Here is a 27,374-nt window from a genome sequence, read left to right as displayed (position 1 = left end):
GCAGTAGCCTGGGACCGGGCAGAGAGCCCAAGAGTGGGGGGGGTGCTGTGGGCCACTGCTCTGGGGCCAGGACTGTGAATGGAGTGGACACTGCTCCTGCCCCCTCCGGGCCACCTCTGGCCAGGCCAGCCTCCATGCCCTGCATTGTCTCGGCCCCTCGGGCAGAGTTCCCAGGCCTGGCTGAACTGGAGGCCTGGCCAAGCAGCCCTCCTCTGCCCTCCCATCCCTTCCCCTCTCCCCCTGGGAGGGAGGGTGTGTGGGGAAGTACAGGAGAAGGAAGCTTCCTGAATCGCTGGCACTCCATCCTCCAGCCCACACAGATGGCCTGCAGAAAAGCTCAGGTGCGGGGCATGATCCCGGAGGCCCAGACTCCATAAGCCCTACCCTTCCTGGGGCAGGCAACCCGGGGAGTCCAGCCCAACCCACCTGTCCCCTCCACCATCACCTGAGGGGAGGGGGATGCAGGTATAAATGGACTGACCCAAGGGCCTTCCTGAGAACTGGCTCTTCCCTGCCCCCTCCAAGAAGTCCCCCACCTGCTCCTGGCAGCGGTCACTCACAACAGAGCCCCTCACGGCTCCCCGACGGTGCTGGAAAGCTGGGTCACCATCAGTCACAGTGGGAGCACTTCAGCCAGGACCTGTGGGCAAGACCAGCACCACCCAGGACCCTGCATGGCCTCCCTTAATGGGACTTGGGCAACACTCCCCACTGGGTCCTGTGGGGAAACAGCAAGAAGAGGACCACCTTCCTACTGTCCCAGGTCTTGTATCCTCCTGTCCTGGAACTGAACCTAGTAAGGGACTTCCCTCCGGTGCCTTCAACTGATCTCCACCTGAGCCAAAGGGATTTTTCCAAAACACAAATCAAATCCCATCCAGCCCTTGCTTAAAACCTTTCAAAGGCTTCCCAGTACCCTCTACATGATTCCTTAACATAGCACATTGGTGGGACCTGGCCCTTGCTGCCACTGCCCCATTCACGCCATGACCTTCCCCCACTGGAAGTCCCAGGATGCTCTCCCCTCCTGCTAGGCCTCCTCTGGGCTTCTCCCAGTGCTCACAGTCCTGCAGGGCTCTGCTCCACCTCCCCAGGCTCGGAAGCTGAAGCCTCGGCTCTGTTCTTGTGGCCCCTGCATCTCTTCCCGCCCAGCACTGATAGTGCTTGGGAGGGTTTACTCCTCAGCCTACCCGTCTAAGCCAGGAGGGAAGCAGCACATAGGCCCTACTTGTCATTAAACCCTCAGCCCCAAGCCCAGCACCTAGCACAGAGGAGTACTGGGTGAATACAAATGAATGAATGAATTAAAATGAGTGAATGAATGAACAGCCCATAACCTCCTGGCCTTTAGGGCCATGATGTGCACATCTTCCAGGGCTGACTGGAGCAAGCATGCCCACCCCTCAACCCATTGCTGCAAGCAGCTCAGCAAGGCTGGCTCTTCACCCTCTGCCAAGAATCCCCTGGGTAGTTCCCACCATGGTCCAAGCCTGCGCCCTTCAAGGCTCAGTTCCCATCAGGAACCCCAACCAGGAAGTCCCCTGACTGCCTTCACTCCTGCCCCAAGATCTAACCTGTTCCAAATCCCTGCAAAGCCCTCTGCTGGGGTTGCTCTTGGGCTTACATCACTTTTTTGGTGGGCTCACTGTCGGTCCCCAGGGGGCTTCCAGACTGCCCAGAAGAGCAGGGCCCTGGAAGACGGTATGCTACCTGCACTGTGCGGAGAGGCAAGCCGCAGGCTGGGTGCCCTACAGAGTTGATAGGCCTGGCCTGGTCTGGGGAGCAGGGAGTATGGGCTATGGGAAGCTGGGGCTCTAGCATTTCCTGCCTTACCCCCAGGCCCTGCTGGGGAACCCCAGGCTCTGGAAAATGAGCATCAGAAGAGGAAGCCCCCAAGTGTAGAGGAAGGAATGTCAGCCAACATTCCAACCCAAAAGAGAAAAGCTAAGATTGGGGCATCAAACGCCAGACTCCGAGCCCTGGGGCAAGAACCTGGAGGAGACAGGGAGGAGCCCGATGGGAGAGGAGAGTGAATGGAGGCTTGTCCCCATCCTCCTGGGCTGCCACTTAGCAGGTGGGCTTCAAGGGAGACAAGGGGCCTACGGTAAGGGGCAGAGCTATGTGTGTGCCTCCCCCCCGACCCCGACCCCAGCCCTGCCTGCCCCCCACATCTCCTGGCAGTGGCTCAGTCACCACCCACCACTCCACTCACCAATGCTCTCAGTACCTGTGAGCAGCAGGTAGATGCCCACCTCCTATGGGCTAGGTGGCTCAGACCCTGGCAAAGGGCCAGGAGAGTAGCAGACCCAGCACTGGCCTGGCAGGGGAGGAGGGGTTCCTTGCACAAACACCCTCATCACCCCCAATGCACACACACACTTACGGGCCTGCCCAGCCTCAGGGGCAGAAGCCACTGCCAAGAGAGGACTGCAGGATGAGACAGGGGCGGGCAGACCAGTTCCTGTGGGCAGCCACCGGAAGGGGACTTGTGTTCCTCCTGACTCTGCCACCAACCTGCTGGGTGACCTGGGATGAGCCTCACCCTCCTATCTGTAGACCTCTCCGTGTTGCCTTGATGTTCAGAGGAGATGCACCTGTGAAAGCACTCTGTGGGCTTCAGAATCTACAAAATGGAAGGTTTCTTATCATTCTTGTTGTTGTCAGCATCTAGAGAGACTAACCCTACTGCCTCAGTAAACACAGCAGCTTCATCTCCCTGCAAGATACCCTCACTCAACAACCATCTGGGCCCACCTTAGCCTATAGGGTAAATGCCACCATCTATGGTCTAGGAGTTCATCTGCCTTAAACCCACTTTCCAATTTTATCTCCCTTATGCTTTAGTCTCTCTGGTCCTTTCAGTGTCCCCCCAACACATTTTTTTGCCTCCTTGCCTCCAGGGTTTTGCCCATGCTGCTCCTTCTCCCAGCAGGCCCTCCCTCATCACTATCTGGTGGATTTAGTTCCTTCCTTCAAGACCACACCGTGGTACCAACTCTCCCACGTAGCCTCCTTCCTCAGCCAAGCCAAGAACGATCACTCTCCTTCCTGTAAAGGGTTTGTTTTACACCGAGCGCCACCACAGTGTCTGGCACAGAGTTGGTGCTCATGAAATGGAAGTTGTAATGACCACCCCTGGGCCCTAAATGCTTTATGTTCACTGTTTCATTTAATCTTCAGCACAAGCCCACACCTGTGGTACTGTTAGGATCCCCATTTTACAGATGGAGAAACCAAGGCAGTGCCTTGTCCAAGGGAGCGTCAGACTGGGGTTTGAACCTGGCAGGCTGACGTCAGAGTCCACACACACAGGCCTGAGGAACTGAGCCACATTTGCCTCTTCATCTCTGTCCTGCCCCTGCCCAGCCCAGGACCCAGCGCAGAGCAGGGGCTCAGTGCATATCTGACAGCTGCAGCAACACTCGCCCCAAAGGTCCTGTTCGTGCTCACCTCACTGTGCTGAGAGCCCCTGAGGTGAGGGCCAGAGGCTGGCCCAGAGGGGTCCTGGGAAATGTGGCCCAGCAGCCCCACTGGCTGGTAGATCCACACTATCCTCAGGCATCGGAGTGCCAGACTAGTGTGGAAAAGATGGTGCAGCAGCCCTTTGGCCACAGCGCAAGACTGCCTGGTAGAATGCTTGCTGACCATGTGTGGGTAAAATTGTAATATTTTCAGAATATCTCGCCTGGCTTTAGTACATCTGCATATCAATAGGAGTTCAGAGGTGGAAAGAAGTGTGGCTTTAGTGCATTTGCATCATTCCTCAGGGGTGGAGAGAAGTTCATCTCCATATCAATGGGTAATTACCTGGGCAAGGAGGGCTTCTCTGTACCAAGAGGTGAGGGGGAGGGCCGGTCTTGCTTCTTCAGGAGCAGAGGAGAGGGAGGGTTCTGGACTGCAGTTGGTAAGCAATAAACGGGTTTTAAACTTTATTTCTCCCTTTGACTGATTTCGGTTTTTAGAGGTATTTTGCCCCGGGATTTCCTCTCCCTGGACTTACACCATGTTGGCTGCTGGCCAAAGTCATGATTAACCCATCCATTGTCATCGGTGCTGGGAAAGTCCAGAGCTGGGTGGGGAGGGAAGCAGGCAGGAGTATCAAAGTCCAAGTGCAAGGGACTCCAGGGACCACCCAACCAACTGTTCACTCCCATTTAACAGATGAGGAAACTGAGGCCCAGGTGTTGGAATGACTTGCCTGAAGCTGAAGAGCACAGCAAAGGCTTGCAAAGGCTCTGGCACCTCTGGGCTTTTCCTTCTCACCCTACATGTGGGCCTGGGCCTCCATTTCTCCTCCTGAGAGCTCGATAATTAGCTCTGGGCAGCCAGTAACCAAGAGGCCTGCTCTCTTCAGTGATCCCAGCAGAGGAAGGGGTGCCCTCAGACAGCTCTGCCAGGCTGCTGTGCCCAGCCAGCAACAGGCCTTACAAAGAGAACTGGGAGAGAAGTTGGGAGAAGGCCAGCCACTAATTGTGGAAAATAAATCAGGGACATCCAAACCACGCAGCTGAAGAAGGGCCAGTTGCACGTAGACATGTTTCCTTTTGTGCTCTTAGCTCACCAACTTTAATTGTTAATTAAGGCTGTGAGTTATATAAATAGGTCACATGGATACCAAAGAAGGAGTTGAACAAGCTCTTGAAAATATGCCACGTGCTGAGTGGTTTGGGGATGAACAGGGGTCTCAGAAAAGCAGGTGGCTGAGGAGGGCAGCTGACCTAAGAGGGCAACCAGGACAAAACTGTCCCCTAGTGCCAGCTGTGGGTCTGCAGGCACATCATGCCTGGGTTTTTCAGAGTATGAGGACGTGCGTTCAAGTGGCTGATTCTTCACAAAATCACATAGAAAGTCTAAGGTGATGCCATTATATTGATTTTTTAGTTTAATAAGGAGACAAAACCTCCCCCATCTCTGACCCTGAGCTGAGAGCAGGCTCTATGTTCCCCCTCAGACTGGGGCTCCCCGAGGGCAGGGCTGTGGCCCCCTCAGACTAGATCTGAGCTGCAGCTTCCTCATAAGACCAAGGACTCCCTGAAAACAGGGGCTGTGTTGTTTCTTCCCTTTCAGACTAGGGATTCCCTGGGGCAGGGGCAGGGGCAGGGGCAGGGTTTCTCCACTCAGTCAACCCCACCCAACTCTCCCCAGCCCAGGTTGAAGAATCACGGACCAGGAGCTACCATCACTGTGGGAAAATTTCAGGACACACCCTGGTGATGAGAGTGGGAAGGGTTAAGAAAAGACAACTGCAGCTCGCAGGGACACCTTTCTCATCAGCTGGCCTCCCCCTCCCGCCTGCCGCCAGAGCTGGTCTAGCCTCTGATGGGTTCCAGCTGACAGCTGGGCCGCCTCCATTCTGACCCGCGGGCAGCTGTGTCCTGTAATGACCCCACTACAAGCACCCTAGCCACCGAAGCCGGGCAGAGCTGGCATCAGGATGGACTAGGATGCAGGGAGGAGGGGTGGGCAGCCCTGCCTCAGGGAGAAAGCAGAACACAAGGAGCACCAGAGGAGGGTGCTGGGAGCTTGGGGGTTCCACTGATCCCCTCTGATGGCCTGGCCCTGCTGCCTGGAGCCACCCTCCCTCCCCACATGGGCCACTTTCTTCTGCTGCCACCAGCCCTGGGGGAGAGGCCTCCAGTCTGGGCAGCAGCCTGTGGCTCACCCAGCGCCTCCTCAACTGTGAATCATTCCCAGAAGCCTGTGGGAGCAAAGACAGCAGACCACATCCTCCAGCCTGAGGAGAGCAGGGCACAAACCGCAGGACTGGACAGATGCAGGTGCCTGGCGCATGGACACCATCCCCGGCTGAAGGAGGAGGCTGCATCTTGGATCTGGACAGATCCCTGGGTTGGTTTCTCCACATCCCTTCCTTCCCAGCTCTCTGAGATTCTGGTGCCTTCCTCATTTGTACCCTTGTCTCTCCTGCAGGCCTCCCTGCTGCACCTTTGGGTCCTTCAGGACTCATCTGTAATGTCACTTCCCCTGGGAAGTACCCTTGCTCTCCCCAGGCTGTTCCCCTTTGTGCATCCTTGTTGCCATGGGCATCCTTTTATCTGCTTCCCTTGCTTCTTTGCTGGCTAGGTAAGGAGCCACAAGGCAGCTGGGACTGTACTACATTTTTCTCCATGTTCCCAACACCCAGCCAGTGCCTGGCACATAGTACTTGTTGGTGGTAGGGTTTCCAAAGACAGATCCAGCCAGGAGTTAAATAAAATCATACAGACCCACCCCAATAACCAATATTTACTGGTCCTAGCTGCTTCCAAAGCCCCACCAACCGTTCCTGGGCAGGTCTAGGAGGTTTCTCACCTGGGTCAATGACCTGTTGCCAAAACTCCCCCAGGACCACCCGCAAAGGGCACCAATGCTGTGCCTGAGCCCTCAAGGTACCACAGCTGTTCAGTGGTCTGTGGCATTGGGTGGGGAGTGACGGGGGATGTACCTGCCCCTTCCATTCCCCTCTGAGAGGGCCCCAAAACAGAGCTGCTTGTGCCTGGCAACTTACAGAATTTAGGACACCGTGTGCAGTGGCTATGGCGGACCGCCTCGCAGTACGCATTCTACCCTCTGCTAGGCGCCTTCCTGGACTACAGACAGGAGAAGGAAAGGAAACTGTGTGCCTTGGTGTTTGGATTCAAGATGTAATTCAGCTGTAATTCCCATGCCATCAGACACACTAGTGTGGGACTGGGAAGGGGGGCGGCAATTTGGTTTTTCTTGTTGTCGTTTTGCTGCATGGCTGGCAGAAAGGCTCAAAAGATGAGGCGGAGGGCACCCATCTATGGGTGCCACTCACAGTGGGTGTCGTGCGGGTCTGGCAGTGGTAGCAACTTCCCCATCTCAGCCCTGCATGCGGCCCCAGGGAGGGTAATCTGATCACCAAAGACACAGCAGCAACTTCGGTGGCCCAGTTCTGCAGCACGGCTTTCAGAATTAGTCCTGGAAGCTCAGCCTTGAGTCTATGTCTTTGGCCTCCCAATAATTCTATGGCCATGTCATACTCTGTAATAAATCGCTTCCACTTACACCCACCAGACACGTGCATTCTGTTCTGTGATGAAATCCTGATGCTCAGTGCTGTGTATAATACTACCAGCTCTCTCTCCTGCTCACCCTCTCAGACCCAGATGTGTGTCTGCCAGAGAGCTGGACCAGAGCAAATCCAGTGACAATTGCCCACCTGGCTTAGAACTGAACTTTTTGCTTCCCCTTTAACAGTGAAGCGCTGTCACTTGGCCCAGATTATCTCCCAACTCTCTCTTTTCTTTGGATGAGTTTTCTTCAGGAGTTTCTCAGACCTTTGTCCATGTCTGAATCCCAGTCTGGAATGCTAAACTTTCATTTCATCTGTCAACTCTGATTAGCTAGCAGTGATGGCCTGGGCAGTGTGTGCAAATAAGTGTGAGGCTGCTTCTGGACTCAGAAGAAAGTGCTATGATCAGCTAGTGACCACTTGCAGGAGTGGGCTTTGACGATGTGCATGCTGTATAATTGTTCACATATTGAAGGGAGAAGTGAATGAACCTGCTTTCTGCTTACCCCAGACTGGGGTCGAGTCAGCTGTATAATACTCCCCAGGCAGCTACCCAGCCCTAAGGCTACTCCACAGTTTCCCGACACTACCTACTGATTTCCCCAGCTCAGCGTTTGTTTGCTCAGCCTATTTTACCAACTATCCCTAATGCTTCCTGATTCCCGTCACCAGCTTGCGTCGCCCACCCAGTGCTCCAGTGCTCACGCTAGCTCTCATGATCACTAGGATTCTGACTTCAGGAAGGAGCTAAAGATGAAATAGGCCAATTCTTGAACTTAAGTCTACTCTTCCTCCAGAAAGAGCTCTGACTTTTAGGTTCCCGAAAGGCCCTCCCTCACAAGTCTCTGTGCCTAATCAGTGCTGGCCGCTCAGGAATGGCTCAATAAACCCATGGATCAATGAAAGAATAGGCGGATTGCTGGGGAATGACCTCACCAACCACTGGCCTTCCTTCTCCTGTCCTTGCCTCCTGCCTATTCCTGGACTCAAACATCTTTGTTGACACTGACATATGGGTTCCCAAATCTCAAGGAAGCCAGCATACAATGGGGTATCCCACATCTCATCTGAGCCACCACTGAACCCCAATCTAGCCTGCTGCAGAAGCTAGCTGCTGGCTGTGGGACAGCAGCTGTTTCCTTTGAGGGAGCTCCTAAGCTCCACTCTGAAACTGAGGAACCACCCTCTGGGCAAGGTAGAGGTCAGGGTGGGTGGTAAATCATTTTCCAGAGAAGAAAACAACTCCTGAGCCCACCCCACCACATCCCCATTCTGGGTTCTTGCTCACCAACCACACCGTTCCCCCTAAAGGAAAACAGATGATGTGGTTAACTGGGGTGTCGTAGTGGGCTCTGGTCCTCATTAAGGCCAAGGTGGGGACAAGGAGTGATTTACCAGGTCATAAACAGCAGCTCAAGAGGGGCCAGTGACTTCATGCCCACAACCTCTGAAGACCTAGGGAGCAGGGAAGAGAGGCCACTGGTCTTGGGCTGTGGGGTCAGGCTAGAGCTCAAACGGGGGACTCCTCCCCTCCCCCTAGTCACTTGGCTCTGAGCTGAGACAGTTGAGGGCAGGCAGAGCCGGTGACAGCTCCTGGGGGGTCCAGACACTCGCAGCCGGAGAAAGTGAGCACAGATCTGGTCGCGGCAACCACCACGTAGCAGAGACACCCAGGGGAGGCTGGGCAGGGGCTGCCAGAACCTGGGAAACCCCCAGAGATGCAACTGGGACTTACCTCTGCTCACTAGAACACAGGCGCCCCTGGCAGACACCCCAGCCCCTGAGTCCCTGACAGACAGATGTGAAGGGAAGGCAGGCCCATCCCTCGCCCCAGGGAGCCCTGTGCCAGAGAGAGGCCATGGTGAAGAGCCAGGCTGCCTGCGTTCAAGCCCCAGCCCTGCCAACCACTGGCCTGTGTGACCCCGGGCAGCTTCCTTAATCCTTCTCTGCCTCGACTTCCCCATCCATAAAATGGGATGACATTTCTTCATGAGAATTGCATTAGCTAAAAGCCTCAGAATAGTGCCTGGCACATAGTGTTATATGCTTGGTATAAGTTATTGTTTTTAAGGCAAGAACAAGTGTCTCCATGTTGGTGAACTGCGGGTGTCCTCACCTTCCCCTGTTGTCCAGCTGCAGCCTCTGGGGAGCTTCTCCACGTACACCCATTATTCCCAATCTCTGAATCCTCTCCCTCACCCCAGCAGGACACCCAGGTGGAGGGAGGGATGAGGGGCTCCAACCCTGCCTAGAAAGTGAACGAGCCAGCTGCGTTCTGGACACAGCCTGGGTAAATAAGGAGAAAGAACACTGTTCACTGGACACCGGCTATGTGCCAGGCCTGATGCTGGCACTCTCTTTGTACTCGCCTCTTCAGTCTTCAAGGTAGGCATAGCTGTCCCACTGCACAGATGAGAAAGCCAAGGCCTCGAAAGTAATCGTCTAAGTCACCTAGAGAGCTAGAGGAGGTGGTGGGGTCTCCCTGCCTTCAGAATCTCAGCTCTGTTCTCCAAATAGGAATGTGATCCTCAGCCACTAATGTCACAAACACTGAGGGACTGTTTAACTAAGATCCTTCCAGACCTAGAGAATCAGAGTCTCGGGTGAATAGGACCCAAGAGTCTGTATTTAAATACAATAGCTGTCCCAGGCTTTGGACCTCCTGCCACCCAGCACAGCCCCGACCTCAGACAGTGGGACTGTGAAGAAGGAAGAAGGAGGCAGAGCCCATTCAACCTGCACTGGTTATTGCTGGGGGGTGGAAGCAGCCATGCCTCTGTGCCCCTTCTTTCCTGGGATCTCTCACTCTCTCCCGCACTGGGGCCTAAACTGGCAGAGTGGGGCAAAAGAGAGGAAGAAAACATGTCTCCAACATGTCTTGGAGTGAGAGGTCCAAGGCATGGGGATGAGAGGAGCAACAGGGTCATTGGGACCACCACCTCTATCCATTGCAGGGGTGCAAGTGGAATGCAGAGGGACTGGCACCCTGGACAGTGCCAAGACCGCATCAGCGAGGAAGGCCAGCTCTGTGCGAGGGAGATTCTTTTAGACTAGCCCCTCTGCCTATAGCACAGAGGGAATCCTCTCCACTCCGACATCTCCTCCAAATACCGGGGGGACCTGATGGGAGTGCCCCAGGCTCCCTGTGCTGCGGGGGCAGCAGACGCTGGTCTTCAGTGAGGAGTGGAGAGGGATCAGCACACATCACATCACACTTGGCACAGCCCCCATTGGCGGGCACTGTGCCACTGTGCAGCCAGCCATCTCCCTGCAGAACCTTTGTCGGCAAGGGAGGGGCTGCTAGGGAGATCAACACCCACCGGGAGTGGCCCAGCCCAGGGAAGTCCCTTGACCACCACCCCACACCCCCAGGCCCTGCCCTCTCTGGACCGTTTGTAATTCTTTTCATTTGTGTGACGACTTGCTTTCAGTCTTTCCTTCCCCAGCCTCTATCAGAACTGGACTGAGTCCATGGGGTTCAGCAGCATATCCTGAGCACCCGGCACGTTTGTTGAATGAATGAATGACTTGAATGAAAGTGACACATTCCTGTCCACATTCTTGCCTTTAGTGCAGAACCTTTTGGTGCCCGATGCTCAGACTAGGCAGGATGGTAAAGCTCAAAGGAGCCCATCTGGCCAGAGCCAGGAACTCAGGATTAACCCCAGAACAAGTCCAAAGTAATTAATCTTGGAAGACTTCCTGGTGGAGGTGGGCAGAGATCAGCAGCTTGCAGTCTCACATCTGTTCTTCCTGTTTCTGGCGGGAACTCCCGGAGAGCACAGGTCATGTCTGGGTCTCAGGGCCATCCCCAGAACACCCCCACTGGGGCTGCACGTGGCCAGACCCACTGTCGACTGCCCGCCGTGACTCACGGCTCATGAGCCTTTCCTCTAGACCAGAGATCAGGGAGCAGATATTACAATAACATTACTAACCGCATGTCACGGCTATGACGACGCTGACGCTCAAAGCACCACTGCCCGCAGTCCCGCCCGGAGGCCGGAGCAGCGACCTCACCCTCGGGGCTCAGCAGCAAGCAAGGAGTCCTTCCCAGAGCACGACCTGGATGGTCCTAGTCTCCCTAGAAACCCAGAGTCTGGCCCCTTCCTCTCAGAATTGGGTCGCGCACCCTCCCCCACCCACCACCCAAACAGCCCAGCTAAGGTAGGGACTCAGTGCCCTGCTGTCCCTTCCCCCACAGGGTGGGAGGAAGGAGGAAGGGGAAGTGGTGGGGGCTGCCTTACCCCTGCCCATCCCCACCGCTGTGTCTAGGATGCTCACGCACTGGGGAAAGCGTCATCTGGGGATATGGCTGCAGTGGCCAGTTCCTGGTGCCAGCAGAAATCCCCAAGCCCATCAGTAGACCCTGTTCAGACGCACTCGCTGACCATGGCACTGAGGAGACACCTACAGACTGAGGTCACTCCCCCATCCTCCCAGACAGGCCCCTCCTGGGGCCCAGACCCAGAGGGGGCCCAGAGCATTCATCCGTACAGAGAAGGCTCAACAGGAAAGAAAGGAACACAGAGGAACGGGGCTAGGAGCCCAGCTGAGGGCTCTTAGGAAAGTTACCCAATGTCTCTGGGCCTCAATTCCCTCCGCAGTAAAATGGGACTAAGACTACTGCCTCTCAGGCTGTCATGAGAATAAATGAGTGCACGGGCCTGCATCTGCAGCGGGTGGACAACAACCAGTGGCAGGCAGTCTTGGCACCGTGGTGCTGCCATAACAGCATCAAACTTGCCCCCTGATGCATGAGGCGTACGTTCCTGAAACTGCAGATAGCACCAGGCAGTATATACACTGTTTTTCCTGTGCATACATATGCACGATAAAGTTTAATTCATAAATTGAGCCCAGTAAGAGATTAACAACAGTAACTAATACTAAAATAGGACAATTATAACAATATACTGTAATAAAAGTTATATGGATACAGTCTGTCTCTCAAAGTACCTTGTCATACCGTACTTACCCTATTTTTGTGATGTTATGAGGTGATAAAGTAGGTGAGTGATACAGGCATATGACATGGCGTTAAGCGACTGTTGAACTATTGACAATACGTCAGCAGGGGGATCGTCCGCTTCTGACTGTGGCTGACAGCCAGTAACCGAGACCGTGGAAAGCAAATCTGCGGGTGAGAGGGTGACTGCTGCACTGAGCCTCAAGAAGAATTGAGAGTTCTGAGAAGGAAAAGAACCAGGGTTGCTTGAGGAAGGGAGCTGGGAAGGCCCTACCCGCCCTCTGCCCCCTGCAGACTGAGGGGAACAGGGCCTTGTGGCAGACACTGTCTCCTAACCTCCGCTGTTCCCTTCTTGCCCGTGTTTTCAGCCAGACCGCTGTGACAGAAAGCCTAGTGCCCCTCTTCCCTTGCAGCTAGGTGTGGCTGCGTGACTACCCTGGCCAGTGGGGTGTACGCAGTGTATGTGATTTCCAGGAACTTTCCTTAAAGAAAGGGGGTGTGCCTTTCTTCAGCCCTCTCTTCACCTTTCCTGCTGGCTGGAGCTCCAGCAACCATCGTGAGCAATGAAGTGACCTTGGAAATGAAACTACACCCAGGAGATCAATGAAATAGGAAGGCAGATCAATAAGATACAGAGTACCTCTGACAGCTGTCCCTGACAGCATGTAGCTGTTAAAGCAGCTCAAAGACATTTACCTCCAGACTTCAAGTATATGAGCAAAAATGCCCCTCTGTGTCATATAAACCAAACTTAGCTCTGATACAGGCCCTCCTCTGGTGGAATCACCTCAAGCTTCATGTGTGGCTGGGTGGTAGAGGAGGGACGGGGGTGTCTGGAAGAGGACAGTCGCCCTGAGTGTGACGTGCTTGCGAGGAGGGTTTCCTTCTTTGTGTCCTGCAAGGCCAGAGAGAGCCCTGTTAGGAGGACTTCACTCCAGGAGGAGGTGGGGATGGATGGATGGATTGGAAAAAAGGAGGCAAGTGCTTTAAAAAAAAAAGAACTCCACAGAATCAGTGTGGCATTATGTCAATTCGAAACCCAGTCCAGAGGCCCTCTTTGTACTGGGGATTCCTTACTTCTAAAGTGGGGATAACAGCAGAATGCACCTCACCAGGCTGTCACGAGGATTCAGTGAGAGGACTCCTGCCATGTGCTTCTCACAGCATCTGGCCCAGTGCTAGTGGGCAGGAAACTGTCGCACTTATTTCTGCCATTGTTGAAACCCTGCCCTGGAGTAAGGAGCAAAGAACAGCCACCAGACTGGCCTTTGGTGTGAGCTTAGGGAAAGAGACCTGACTCCTTACCTCAGAACAACAGCCCCAGCCCTTGGGGACCCTAAGGATCAAGTAACACATGTGCCCTGGAAGAGCCACACCTTCCACACTACCAGGATCCTGGGGGCACAGGAGGGGAGCGGGGGCGATGGGAAGACAGGGCAGGGTAGGGTGGCCACTAAAGCCAGACAAGGCTCACGGCAGGTCCCCGCTTGGTCACAAGAAGCTGGCAAGAGCCCAGGCAGGGCAGCAGAGGCCATGAGGAGGGCAAGCACGGGCCTGAGAGGGACGGGAAAGGAGTTGGCTTGTCCTGCTGGGGAAGGGAAGGCTCAGAGTTGACTTCCATGCTAGCTTCAGCAGTTAGATGAGATAGTACACAAGGATGCCTCTCCTAAAACTCCCCAGGATTATAACATGGCGAGATCACTGTTACAGATAAGAAGGGACTCCACAAGGGGAACATAGGACTGTCATGTTCCCTTGGAGCAGCCAATGAGAATAAAATGATCTTACATGAAAGTCACCATGATTTCCGGTGGCCTGAGGGAGAATCCTGTCTGCCCTCAGGATGAGCTGTGATGTGGAAGGAGCTGTAGGCAAAGTCAGGAATATGAGGGTCCTGGAACCCTCAGAGTGACTGTTAGCAGCCGCTGAAGCTCTGAGCCTCTGCTCCCACCTCCGTAGCATCAGACAAGGTAATTATTCAGGTGCAGGCTTGGGAATCATACAGAGTTTGAAGCCACCTAGGACAAAGTTACCTAACTGCTTTGTGCCTTTATTTCTTCTTCTGTTTACAAAAAAAAAAGAGAGAGAGAGAGAGAGCTTAAAGGGCCTCTGGGAGGATTAATTCCAGGGATGCCAGCTGAGAGCCTGGCACCCAGGACAAGCTCCATAAATATTCTCTAGTGGCTGCTGTTTAACTCCTGTCTGGGAAGAGATTGAACTGAAAGTGTCTTCTCAAGTTCTTTTCAAGCCTAGAATTCCTTGATTCCACAATCCTGTGCTTCCCCAGTTGTGATTCTGCATCTAATGACTGGGAGTAACATGACTGCAGCTCAGCCCTGTGCAGCCCTGGCTTGGCCCCTGATGCTCCAGCCTGCGGCCCGCATCATCTTACTTCCATGAGTGGGCTTCACCCTGTCATGTGCCCCAGCCCCGTGGCAGCCTCACGGCCACAGACAGCCCTGCCAGCTGTCTCTGATCCCTCCATCACGCCCTCACCTGGAGTCAGGGCAGCACGAGCTCCTCAGGCTGACTTCCTCACACCTACAGTCCCCTGACAATGTCACATGCCATGGAAGTTGGCAGGCCCACAGGGACCACAGATGCCAACACAAACACCATTCCTGTGGAGGGAGAAGAGCCCATGGGGGTTATTTTTAACATGTTGATCAGAGGCCACAGTCTGGCCCTGGGAGGCCGGGGACTGGGGGTCTGAGTTGTCAGGCCTCACCTCGATGACTCCCAAGGGCACTGGCTACCAGGATGACAGCCCTCAACCCACCTGGGTGGAGAAGGGGAGAGGGAGACACAGGTCAGGACATGCCCCTACTGCTCTTAACTGGGGTTGAGCTCAGCCAGGAAGGGCAAGGGTGTCATGAACCCCAAACACTGAACCTGGCTCCCCCACTGGGCAGCTAAGGAGACCAAGGCCTGAGAGAGGAGGCCCGAGGCTCCACCGCCAGCTAGCACCAGCTCCCTGCCCATTTGTCCACCCGCAAACCTGAAATCTGACGTGTACATTTCAATAGCTCTCCAAGGCTGCGTCCAGGGGTCTCCCTGCACTACCCTGCTGACCAACGGACCACCTTTCCTTTGCCCTATTCCTGGTCTGTCCCACCCGGACCAGGGGCTTGGTGGAAAGCCCCTGACCACTCCAAGATGAGGCCTCCAGGCCCTGGCTCCCCCTCCAAGGACTTCTCGGTGCCCAAGCAGTGCCCCCTGGAGACCAGCAGCAGCGGTAGCCAGCACAGCAGGCAGACCATGGTGGCCGGAGGCCCAGGCGAGGACGTGCGGGCCAGGGCGTGCCTGCGTGGGGGAAGCTGGACTGAGCTTCTGCCAAGAGCCCGCTGCTGCTGAGCCTGTGCTCGCCAGAGGAGGGGGTGGCAGGCAGACAATGGACCCCACAGCTCAGCCTCCTGGCCTTGGCCCCTTGAGCGCAGCAGGCAGCTGCTGGCCAGAGCAGCCGCTTCCACTGGCCCCTCACGTAGCCCACGTCCTGCCTGCTGGGTGGCTCTTATCATCAGGTACGTGTAGGAACCCACATGCCCACGCTGCCATGAGGGGCGGACCGGAGGCCCGGGGTGGGGGAAGCAGTGGGGAGTAAAGCTTCCTGCTCCCCTACCCCCGAAACTCCCAAGAAGGGGCCTAGCAGGCCCTGACACCCCTTGGGGAATGTCCCACACCCAGAGGGACCTTAGCCCCATCTCGCCAAATCGCAGCTCTCAAATACTCTTCTCCTCTTGGACTGAGGGGGTCAGGGTCAGGAGAAGGAAGATGTCTTCGTATAATTGCCCTGGGTCACTGGCTCACAGATACCGATTATACTCCAGTATAACAAGTACTATTACATTATACTGACCTACTACATGGGGAAACAGAGGCACAGAGAGATTGAGTAACTTACCTACAACCTCTACCCACACAGCTGGTAGAGACAGAGTCAGGATTCAAACCCAAGCAGGCCGAGTCAAGAGCTAAACCACTCCCCAACAGTGCAACAGGCCCAGGGATGGACTGGCAATGCTCAGCCTCCTACCCGTGGGCATGATGGCTGTGGGGTCTGACAGACACGGCTGAGGGCCAGGAACTGCACGCTCTAGGCCAAGGGAAGTTCCTCCTCCGGCCAATGTTCTTCCATCTGAAAAATGGCGCCGTGACATGGTGAGGAGGCGCTGCATGAGCCTCACACGTGGAAGCATGTGCTCCTCCCCTTCACCTAGCAGAGCTCAGGGTCGTTCCATTGAGTGATCAGAATGGCCTCTGTTTGGCCAGTTGATGCCCGCCATCTTGATCTCCACTTCCTTGGGCCAAACCCACAGGGCAGCTCCATTCCCTGGCCCTCAGGCTCTGCCGGAAGCCACTAGCATGCCCAGCCAGGTGGCCCCAATGATGGCTGGCTCGGCCCAAGGACAGTCATCTAATCCACAGTGGGCACTGGGTTCTCGCTGTCTTCTCCCCAGGAAGACTGAGCATGGGCAGTGGGGCTGAGGAGGATGGGCTGAGCGCAGGGGCTGTGTCTCCCCCATCAGATAAGAGGGTCTGAAGGAAAACAGGAAGAGTGCTCCCTCAGACACAGACACTCCAAGCAGGGGCCCCAAGCACAGGCTGGGCCGGCCGGGGCTTCTGGGCTACCTGGCTGGGCACACGTGCACCTCCCATTTCCAGTTGGCTACCCAAGAGCTATGTGACCCTGAGCAGTTCCTTCAACCTTTCTAGACCCAGTTTCCTCTAGTGCTAAATGGAGATCACATTTCCCATCTACATCCCACGCTTGTGAAGATAAAATGAAACCATATGTGTGTCCCTCCTCATGATCTCCGCTAGCAGATTAGGACTACAGTGTGTGGGCAGGGAGGAGGCTGTCCTGACCGGGAGGACACGGGAGTCAGGCACACACGTCAGGAAAGGAGGGAAGCAGAGGGGTTTCCCCACCATGCTGTGGGGCCGGAGGCTGTCCAGGCCGGGGAAGAAAGGCCGAGGGGGCTGAGTCACTGGCCGTGTCAAACATGCTGGGAATCTGCTGCCTCACAGCCACTGAGAGTGAGAGGGACCACAGGAGGGACCACAGGAGACACAGGGAGCCACAAGGAATCAGGAGATGGCCGAATGGGACAAGGAAGGGAACTGTGGCAGACCTAGGTCCAAGACTCAGCCCTGCCCTCCCCGGGACCCCAGGCTGATGGGAGACAGCCCTGCCCTCAGTGGGTCCAATTCTGATGGAGACAGAAAGGGAGTCTGCCTGCAGGGAACTTCTGGCCTGTCAGGACATTGTACTGACATCTGCTTTAGGGAGACTCAGCCTCTGCTCTCAGGGAGCCCAGCCTGGGGTGTCTATGCTTACAGGGCACACATCTGCATGAATGCCATGCATCAGTGTGCTGAGGCCTGTCCTGCCTTCCCACAGAGCCTCGAATCTGATGGGCAGACATGGCCTTTGCCTCCGGGAGCTCTCTGTCTGGGGGCATATGAACCCAACAGCACTCAGGCTTAAGCAAAGAAATGCGGGCACATGTGAATGTGTGGAAGCCCTGTTCTTATCCTCTCAGAAACCTCCAAACCTCCGCCTGATGGTGACAGATAACTCCTCACAGAAGGAAGAGAGAATCCTTGGTTGGGCCCCAGTAGGGGATGGTCCCCAGAAGTGCTTTTGAGAGCCTGGAAGGTAGAGGGTGGAAGGAGACAGACACACATCTGGTCTGGGGATGGCTGGGCTTGTTGCCCTGAACAGCTGGACCACATCTGGCTTCCAGACATCTTGCTTGGTGATTCACTCTAGCCTCACGTGTCTGCCTAGATGCGGAGGGCATGGGCTATGCACTGCACATGCTATCTCACACGCATGCGTGGCCCTGGCGCACACTGAAGAGGACAGCTGGGGCTGGGAGTCAGCAGACGCCCCTTCTCTTCCTGCCCTGGTCCTTGTGTTGCCTCTACCACTGCCACTGCTGTTGAGGGGACAGGGGTCCAGTCTGCCCTTGAGTCACCATGACTCAGTCTCCCAGCCTGGAACCCTCACATTCAGGCTTCGCAGGCCTTATGCAGAGACGGTGAGCAGGCTTGGAGTCAGCAGGGAGGAGGCGGCACAGCCAGCCAGGAGTTCTTGTTGCCCCCCATCCAATCCTTCCTGGGGAAGGAAACCTCCAGAAGAGCAGAGAAGGGGGCTAGAGGGGGAAATACCAAACAAGGAGTGAGGGAGTAGGGAGCACGAGCATTTCCCCACCAAGTGGAGTCTCCCCGAGGACAGGGCTGTGTCTCCCCTCAGACTGGGGCTCCCTGAGGGCAGGGCTGTGTCTTTCCCATCAAACTGGGTCTGAAATAGGTCTCCTTTAGTTCTAGAACAGGTGACTCATCTACCATCTACATCATTTGGGGTTTTCAGACTCATTGGAAGTGAGAGATCAACTTCCCAACAAACCTCCATCCTGAGGGCTCCCTCAGCAAGCAGCCTGCCCCCAGTTTACCCACTGAAACCTCTGGTTGGTCCCTCCCACAATCTAGCCCCAGTCTGTCCTGCTAAGTCATCTTCTGTGCAGAGTGGACCCACAGGACCTATATGCAGGGCCTGGGGAGGTGGGGGTCCAGCTGAGAGCTGGCATTCGCAGGCATCATCATCTGGGGGGCCTGCACGTCCAATTCCCCTTAGATGCACAGCTGAGCCCGGGGAGAGGCAGGCAAGCCTGGGCATCTGCAGCTCCTGCTGCCATGAGTCCAGATCAGCACAGAAAGTGAGCCCCAACTCTTATCAGCTCATCCTTATCCTGAGCACTAGCCTCTCAGAATTGACAGAAGGAGAGGCCTCCTACCCCAATGGTCACTACAAGAGGGCAGCCCTGTCTCTACCTTACCTCCCACACCCCTTGCAGGGAAGTGAACCACAAGGCAGTGCAGCTGTGAGGCTGGTGTGGCCACAGTGGATGCAAAGATCTCTGAGCCCTTCTTGTTCCACTGATAACCCCAGCTCCAGGCTGGTGGGGTCAGAGTCTAGGCCTCCCAACCCAGCGTGGAGAATTGGGCATCACCATGGCTGAGTGTGTCCTTGGCTATCAACCCCATTATACAGATGGGGAGAGTGAAGCCCGTAACTATTGTAGGGTAGATCCAGCACCAAAGTGAGCTGGCCAGGTTTGTGGTAGGCAACCACTGTGCTTGAGTCAGGGTGGCCGTCTCCCAGCTGGACCAGGAGCTCCATGAGGTGGTCTTCGGCTTCCTGAAAGGAGCTTGCTAAATGGGGGCAGGCTGAGTGCAGAGCCCAGGCTGGCTCTGGGGCAATGGTAGATTCTGGCAGGAAGTCCCCAATCTCAATGTCAAGGCCCCCTCACTGGCGTGTCCTGTCCTAGTCCTAGAGAATGCACAGAGCCCAGAAGATCCTCCAGATCTTCTCTCCCTTCCCTTCACTTTATGCTGCCCCCGCAGCCTGACTGGGCTGGCAGCAGGGCTTCCTCATCTCTGGGCCCCTCCTTGGCCACAAGCCCCCTCGCTTGGTTCCTGGCAGCCCCAGACTTCTGGTGCCTGAGGAGGAAGGGTCTGGAGTGCACAGGCAGACATGCATCCAGGCCAGAATGGGCCACCGGGAGAAGCCCCCAGAGCCTGGTGCAGGAGCCCTGTCCTCCAAGCTGGCAGAAGGGCCGGCAGGAGCCAACACACCTGCTGTCCCCCACCACTGGCCCCAGCCGGTTGGCTACGCTAGGTCCAATTTAGTCAGTGTCCCCTCCCCTCTCACTCCCAACCCTAGCATGGTCCCTTTTTCAAGTACAGTCTTTGCTCCAACCAGATGTCTGAGCACAGACTTGCCCCCAGGAAACCCATGCCCTCCCCTACCAGTTTCTGTTCATCCTGCCCTCTCTGCCTGTTCTCCCCACACAAACCATCTCCCCTGGGGCCACTGGGCCCACCACACTCTGCAAAACTCAAGCCTACATGGAAAGCCAGCCCTCACCCCCACCCCCAGCACAGGGAAGGGGCAATGGCCAGCTTCCTCAATAATGTGGCATGCTTGTGTGCCCCCCCACCCACTCTCCTTTCCAGTTGCCAGCCTGTGCCATCTCTCAAGGCAGCAAGTTCATTAGGTCTGCTTCCTTCTGTGTGGGCGACGATGTGGGCTCTCTCCTATCGGATGCCAAGACTTGCCGCAGCCCAGCTCTGCAGCAGAAAGAGCTGTCATCAAGCCCAACCCTCAAGTTCATACTATGTGATCCACAGGGAGGCTCTTGCAGAACCCGCCCATGTCAGTCACTTATCCCTACATTACACACCATTTTGGCCAGGTAGCTTTTTTTTTTTACATTTTTTTAATTGTGTAAAATACACAGAACATAAAATCCACCATCTTAACCATTTTTAAATGTGTAGTTCAGTGGCACCGAGTAATTCACATTGTTGTGCAACCATCACCACCATCCACCTCCAGAAGTCCTTTCATCTTGCAAAACTGAAACTCCAAACCCATTAATCACTAATTCTCCATTTTTGCCTCCCCACAGCCCCTGGCAACCATCATTCTACTTTCTGTTTCTGTGAATTTGGTATCTCATAAAGTGAGATCATACAGTATTTGCCCTTTTCTGATCGGCTGATTTCACTCAATATAATGTCCTCCAGATTTAGCCATGTTGTAACATGTGTCAGAATTTCCTTTCTTTTTAAGGCTGAATAATATTCCATCATATGTATCTACCATATTTTGTTTCTCCATTTGGGTAGTTTGTTTTATTAACTACTTTTTTAGAAAAGCAAAGTAATATATTCTCAGCATTAAAAGTCTGAAGAGTTCAGAAGCAGATAAGGTAAGAATTGAAAATTCACCTCAGCCTCACCTCATTGTGCTCAAAGTGAAGCACTGAAATGTTCAGAGCAGAGGGCAGGTAGATTTATATCCATTTTTTACACCAACAGGGACATATTCCTCATCAGTACTTCTCAAAGGTAAGCGTGCATCAGAATCCCCTAGAGAGCATGTTAAAACAAACTCCCAGGCCCCAGTCTCAGGGTTCCAACCCAGTTGTTCTGAGGCCGTGCAAGGTTCTGGGTCTCTATCAGGCTTTGGGGATGCTGACGATGCCCGAGGGCATACCCTTCAACGACTAGCAGGGTCCAAGCCAGGTCCTGCCACTTGCTTTTCCACTTAGTGAATATTATCGACAGATAAAGCTGGACCTCATTCTTTTTCAGCCCTGCATATTAGTCTGGTGTTTGGATACCCTGTTACATAGCTGATTGGTGCCTTATTGATGGACTTGATATTGCTTTCAGTTTTTTACATTTGGAAATAAAATGGCAATGAACAGTTGTACATGTTTTGAACATTTGTAACATTTGTGACCGTATATCTGATATATTCCTAGATTTGGCACCTCTGAACCAATGGTTTGCAAATTAATTCTTCTCATGTAATATCACCAGCTCCCTGCCCAAGTACAGTTGCCTCCCTACCAACTCCAAGGCTCCTGTGACAGGCAGGATGTCTCCCAATCAGATCCAGGAAAAGAGAATCTTATTTCTTAATTTGGTTTCTTGTATTTTGACTGAGGTGGGCATTTTCACCTGTTTACTAGCCACTGGTTTCTCTTTTCTCTTCATGTGTTTTGCCCATTCTTCTATTTTCTTTTCTTTTCCTTATTGACTTGCATGAACTTATCTTCATATATATTTTTTGTTTCTTGTTTATTATTTGCCTTTAGATTTTAAAATATTACATTTTTATGTAACTAATTTTTTTAAATCTTTCCCTCTGTGACTTTGTCATACTTTCCCCAAAGCATATTTTAAAATTTTTGTTAATATTTTCTTCTAGTAATTTTATGATTTCCTTTTTACATTTAAATATTTGATCCATCTGGGACTTATTTCAAAATAAGGAATGAAGTAGAGAAAAGGCGCTTTTTTTTTTTTCGAAACACAGCTAGTCAGTGGTCCAATTTGATTATAACTCATCTTTTCTCCTCTGATCTAAAATGTTACTTTATCATATACTCCATTTCCATTTGTTCACAAGTGTGTGTCTGGACTCTATTCTGTTCCTTTGATCTATCTGTCTCTTCTTGTGCCAGTACCCAACTGTTTTATTACTGGAGCTTTATACAACATTTCAGTAGTTCTAGTTGCCTCCTATAATGCTTCTTTTTCAGAATTTTCCAAGCTCTTTGTTCATGTTTATTTTTCCAGATGAATTTTAATATAATTTGTCAAGTTCAAAAGATCTCATTATCACATCTTCTAACAGAAGTCATTTTCTGACTTCTAAGCCCACAACAGAATAGAAACAAGTTGAAAAGAATGAGGTAGGGTGGTGGTCTGCCTGAGACAGGCAAAGTGATAAAAGTGGAAGTGACAGCTAATAGGAAGAGAGTTGACAAAGTGATGAAGAACTATAAAAAGTGGACATGAGAACTATGAAAGTGTAGCCATCATGGAATGAACCTTTAGCGTGAGGCCAAACAAGACCTTGGATTTTCACCGTATTACAACCAGGATAGTGATGGACACTTGTAACCACAACTCTGAGTCACATATTCTGCAACCTCTGATTAAGAAGCAGGAAAGTGTGTAATATCCACTAGTGGTATCCATGTAAAATATATTTTTAAGGTCTCAGATACTAATGTCTGGAAAACCAGTTCATTTTTGGATGATGTCAGAAAGTATGATGCATTACTGGTTTCTCTACAGTTTTCTCAAAGCCCACCTCCAAATTCTAAGGAGCTGCCAGCTCTAGGATTTGAATTCACTCTACCTGTGGAAATCCAGCAGAGGGAAATGTCCCCAGCCTTTCAGCCAGTCCACACACCACAAGAATAAAGATTTAGCTCTTAGGGAGCATCTGCCTCCAACATGTGGGGCACATTATTGGCAGACTACATTTTAATCCCCACAGCCTTAATGGGTGAATGCTGTACTTCTATTAGACAGGAAACTGAGGCTCAGAGAGCTCAAGCTTGAGCAAGTTCAAGTTAATGTGTATAGACAACCCTTTACCCCCACATGCCACTAACCAGTCCCCTTCAACTCACTTCCATTACCACCAATGGAGGTCCAAAAGGCAATCATCCTATTCAGACACCCCTCAGCAAGACCTTCCTCCTGCTGTGCCCAAAGCCCACATAGCTGGACAGGGCCTCATCCCACGCCTCTGAGCAGCAGAAAGGGTGGGAGTGAGGGAAGGAAGGGGCAGCCCCCAGGCCACCCACTTAACAGGCCTCCAAAATCAGGGGCTCAGGAAGTGGGGAGAGTGCCCCTGGGACTCAGGAGACACCTCCAAGATGAGTGCTGACTTACACAGCCTGGCAGGGCCTCCCTGCATTCCCCACTCATCCTGGGACACACACTCTGTGTTTACCATAGGAGGTCAAAGCACTCCTTTGTTTTCCCTTGACAGCCATTTGTTAAGATTCTGGAAGTCTTATGGGGCCTGCCCTGGATTCGGATACAGGAGGTGGGAGAGCAAGGGGACAAACGTGATACTGCAGCCCTCTAGGACCCCTAGCCCAGGACATAGCCTACTATAGAGGATGACAGCGAGTGAATCAATTCATTCCAGCAACCCAGTCACCATGAAGCGCCTACTATGCGCAAAGGTCCGTGCTATTGGGGTGGAAGACGAAAAGGGCCTAGGAAGGTGGGGTTCGATGGAAGGGCGCCAGACTGCCATGGCAGGGCCTGGAGAAGCTGGGACCTCATCGCTGAGCATCCCCAACCTCTGCGCGCGTTGGAACCGCGGGCCCCGGAGATTGGCGCGCGCGCTCAAGGCCGACGCCGCACGCGCACGCGCACCTGCAGCCGCTCCCCCGCCCGCGCGGCTCTGGCTCCCGCGCGCGCGCACTTGAGGCCTCCCTTGTGCGTCTCCTCCATTCGCTACGTGCAGAATGGTCCGTCGGCAGCAGCTGCAGCGCCGGGTGGGAGGGGGAAGAGGAGGGGAGGGGGAGGCGGCGCCCAGGTCTGGAGGAGGGGCCGCGGCGGGCCGGGCGGGGGGAAAGCTGGAGGAGGCGGCTGGGGGAGGCCCCGGGTGGCCGCAACGCCCCCCACTTCACCTATCCCCGTAGCTATTGCTCCCTTCTGCAAGGCCATCTCAGCCATCCCCTGGTTTCCTGTCCCGGCGTCCTGGAACCCAGCCGACCGAGAGGGATTTTCTCCCTGTTGTCTCCTTCCCAAAACCCTGAACTCAAACCCAAGAAATAATCACTCCGGCTGTCCCCTCTCCCCTCTTCTCGCTCCAGTCACATTCCCTGGCTTTCGTGTGAGATAACCCAACAGCAAGTCGGGCTCTCCTGGGGTGGGGTCCCTAAGTGGTACTGTAGCCCCACTCCCCTTCTCCTTCCTCTTACCCACCTGGAGGAAGGGAAATGGACAGAATAGACCCCAGAACCCATTCCCCAGCATTTCCGCAAGGGGAAGGCCAGCAGCCCACCAGGCACACTCTGACAGCATGGGGGAGAGGTCAGGTGGCCCAGAAGAGCAGGCTGCCTCCCAGGCCCTTCAGGCCACATCCAAAGGGGTGTCAGGAGGGACCCTCTTAGATCCGCATGAGTTCACCCACATTATGGGGCTGTGCCCTATACACCCGCTTGTAAAGAGCTCCCCCAGGAGAGGCCACCAAGGGATGGATCGTATATCCCTGAGGAGCCTAAATAGACCGGCTCCCCATCCTGCCAGGAATCCAGATGTGTCCCAGATGTCCACAGCAAACCCTCCCACAGGGTAGCACAACAGCTATTCTATGCAGCCCCTCCCAATCCTTTCCTCGGGGTCAGGGGCGGAAAGCTGGCGACCTCCGGTGCCCCTTCCCCATTCTGGCTGCTAGGAGGGGGTAGTTCTCTCATCCTCTCCTTCCTGCCCAGAGCCACCTGGGTTCACCTCTAAGGAAGCCACCTGGGTTCAACCTGTGGTCTTAGCCCATAGCCCTCTGCTGACACGTTAAGCCTAGATCTCCAGGAAAGAAGGCATCCTGGGTCAGTTTCATTCCACATCAACGTACCCATGAGCCTGGACTTTGCACAGTGCCTGGAGCCAGGGAAGCAGATTTGCCTGTTCCCTCTCTGGTACCTCCGTCTTTTGGGGGGCGCCCTCTGCTGGCCAATGGGAAGTGCAGGAAAGAACAGACTCCTGCAGATGCACTCACATTGAAGGGTCTGGAGAAGGGAACGAGAGGCAAAGTGAAAACTGGGAACCAGCTGAGAGTAGTGACCAGGCTGGCCACAAGTAAGGGAAGCATGCTGAAATCTTCCTGGAAGTGAGGAGTTTTGAGTCCGTTTTCAGTGGATCCAGGAGGCCAAGCTGGCAGATGGGGACCCAGGACACCCCAACAGCAGCCCAACCTGTGTGCAGAGCCTCGCTCCTGCCCTGGATGGCTCACATACCGACTCTGATGACTGCTGGGCCCCACCAGGGGGACTTCTTTGTCAGCCTGTTCTGGGGTGGTGGACTGAGGGGAGCAGCCAGGGCAGGAAGCCCGGAACCCTCTAGTCATGACCTGGCCCCTCAGGGCTGGGAGAGCAGGTGAGACCAGAGAGGAATCTGCAATTGACAAATCTCTGCCTCCACCCCCACCCTATATACACAAGGATGTCCCATGCCCAGGTCCTTGGCATGGCAGGGCTCAAGGTGGGGTAGGGGCCTGAGTCACAGTCTGCTGTGGTACAGCCCTGTCTCAGGAAAGGCCAGATCGCTGAGAAGTGAGACCCGGGTCAACAACCCATTACTCTGCCTACAGCCGGGAGGTACCCTCTCTCTCCATCACGTCTCACACGTGGGGCCAGGGCGGGGCCAGCGCAGGGCAGGCCATGCTAGCATGAGGGCCTGTCCCCCAGGGCCACCAAGGGGCAGGAGGAAGAATGAAGGGGTTCTCACCTGCTACAGTGGAGGGAGGAGCTGAGGGTAAAGAGAGAAGGGATTAGGTGGACCCCCAGGCATCTGGAATCTCTCCCCAGGTGTGTTGGGTGAGGGAGGTAGCAGGTGCCACCAATGACTGACAGTTTCTAGAACCTGCCCCTCAAGTTGCTTCTCCTAAGCAGGTTAACCCTCAGGGCCTCAGCACCTGCACAGGCCCTTCGCCCAGATCTTACCTCCAAAGGCAGCCCCTGTTCCCGACCTTCACAGGCCCCACAGAGGCCCAAGTCCCCAGACCCAAGAAAAGCAGAAGGCCTGGCTGCCTGGACCACTCCCAAGAAGTAAATGGCACTTCAGGCTTCTTCCCTCCCCTCCCTCCCTGTTGCACTCACAGATTTACTGACTTGCACCTTACTGGCCAGGCCCCCTTCCAGACCCAGCCAGGGTGAAGAGGACTCCCAGGGGCGGGGAATGAGGCCCAGAAGGGAAAAGAGAGCATGGTGCTTTAATTGGAGGTAATTAGTTAATTTACTCTGAAAGCAATGGGGGAGGGAAGGGGAGGGAGTCTGTGGCCTAATAAGGCTCGAACTCTCAAACGCTGGTGAGTCTTTCCAGAGCTGACCTGAGCACACTCACCCACCCAGGTGACCCATTCTTTGGCCCCAGGTCAGAGCAAGGCCCAGAGCAGACTGGGGTGGCCCTAGAGAAAAAAGCAGGTGCCCTGGGGTAGTGGGAGCAAGCTTTGAGGTCAGGCAGGTGGAAACTGGCACGACAAGGATTGGGGAGGGCCAGCGGGTTCCGGGATGGGAACTGGGCCCTCTCCTCTCACCTATGTGCTTCCAGCCTTCCCAAGGTCATTGCCCTTCCACACGTTAGGGGCCCACCCCGTTCCTGGGGTTAAGTGACCCCCGGGGCTGCCCATCCTAAAGGGGACAGGGCCCGAAAGCTAGCTTCACTCCCCTACTTCAGGAAACCATTCCAATAACGGAGAATGGGGCGCCAGAGGATAGAGCCCCTGCCGTGCCCCAGGGGGCGTGTCGTCGGCCCGACTCGTCGCCGGCCGGCGGCGTGGCGGGGACTCTGGCAGGCAACCTCCCGCGCCCCGTCTGAAGCAGCTGACCTGTTGGTGACGGGCCAGGTCGTGGCGGGGCCGGAGGCAGCAACGTGCGGCGCGGCATGTCGCGGGCGCAGCGGCAGGGAAATGTGGGGGCGGACCGGCGCGCCGCCCGCCCCCCTCCCCCCAGCAGGCCCATTCATAAAACCCGCAGGCACTGCCGGGGCCTGGCAGCCTCGTCTCCTAATTGCAAACTCATTAGGGAGTTCGCATCTCATTTGCATGGAAATCATTTCCTGGCCCCAAACAGAGAAACTCCCCCTTCCTTCTGACCCCTGTCCTGCCTACCTAGTCTGGGAGAGGAGAGGGGGCATATTTCTGCCCCAAGCACCCTCCTTTCCTTCATCCTCCTCCATTCCCATAGTGAGGAGTTCGGGAAGGGGTTGGCAGAGCACCCATCCCGCTGGGCGCCCTGCCTGTGCCCTAGGTGAGCCAGCCCTGCC

General features: G+C 54.6%; 2 long non-coding RNA genes across 2 annotated transcripts in view; both read right to left on the bottom strand.

Annotated features, from left to right (window-relative positions):
• LOC130681311 (uncharacterized) overlaps nt 1-27,066 on the bottom strand; it is a 32,789-nt gene extending 5,723 nt beyond the window's left edge. The window contains exon 1 of the long non-coding RNA XR_008994360.1: nt 26,938-27,066. This is a non-coding gene — a long non-coding RNA (uncharacterized LOC130681311). The remainder of the gene's footprint in view (nt 1-26,937) is intronic.
• On the bottom strand, nt 10,620-16,114 carry LOC130681310 (uncharacterized). Its single transcript, XR_008994359.1, has 4 exons — nt 16,036-16,114; nt 14,499-14,623; nt 12,012-12,222; nt 10,620-10,926 (listed from the first exon to the last, which is right to left on the bottom strand). It is a non-coding gene; the product is annotated as an uncharacterized LOC130681310 (long non-coding RNA).
• Nucleotides 27,067-27,374: the final 308 nt, after the last annotated feature.

Source organism: Manis pentadactyla, chromosome 16 (assembly GCF_030020395.1).
Source record: "Manis pentadactyla isolate mManPen7 chromosome 16, mManPen7.hap1, whole genome shotgun sequence".
Taxonomy (NCBI): domain Eukaryota; kingdom Metazoa; phylum Chordata; class Mammalia; order Pholidota; family Manidae; genus Manis; species Manis pentadactyla.
This window is presented reverse-complemented; position numbering and strand designations above follow the sequence as displayed.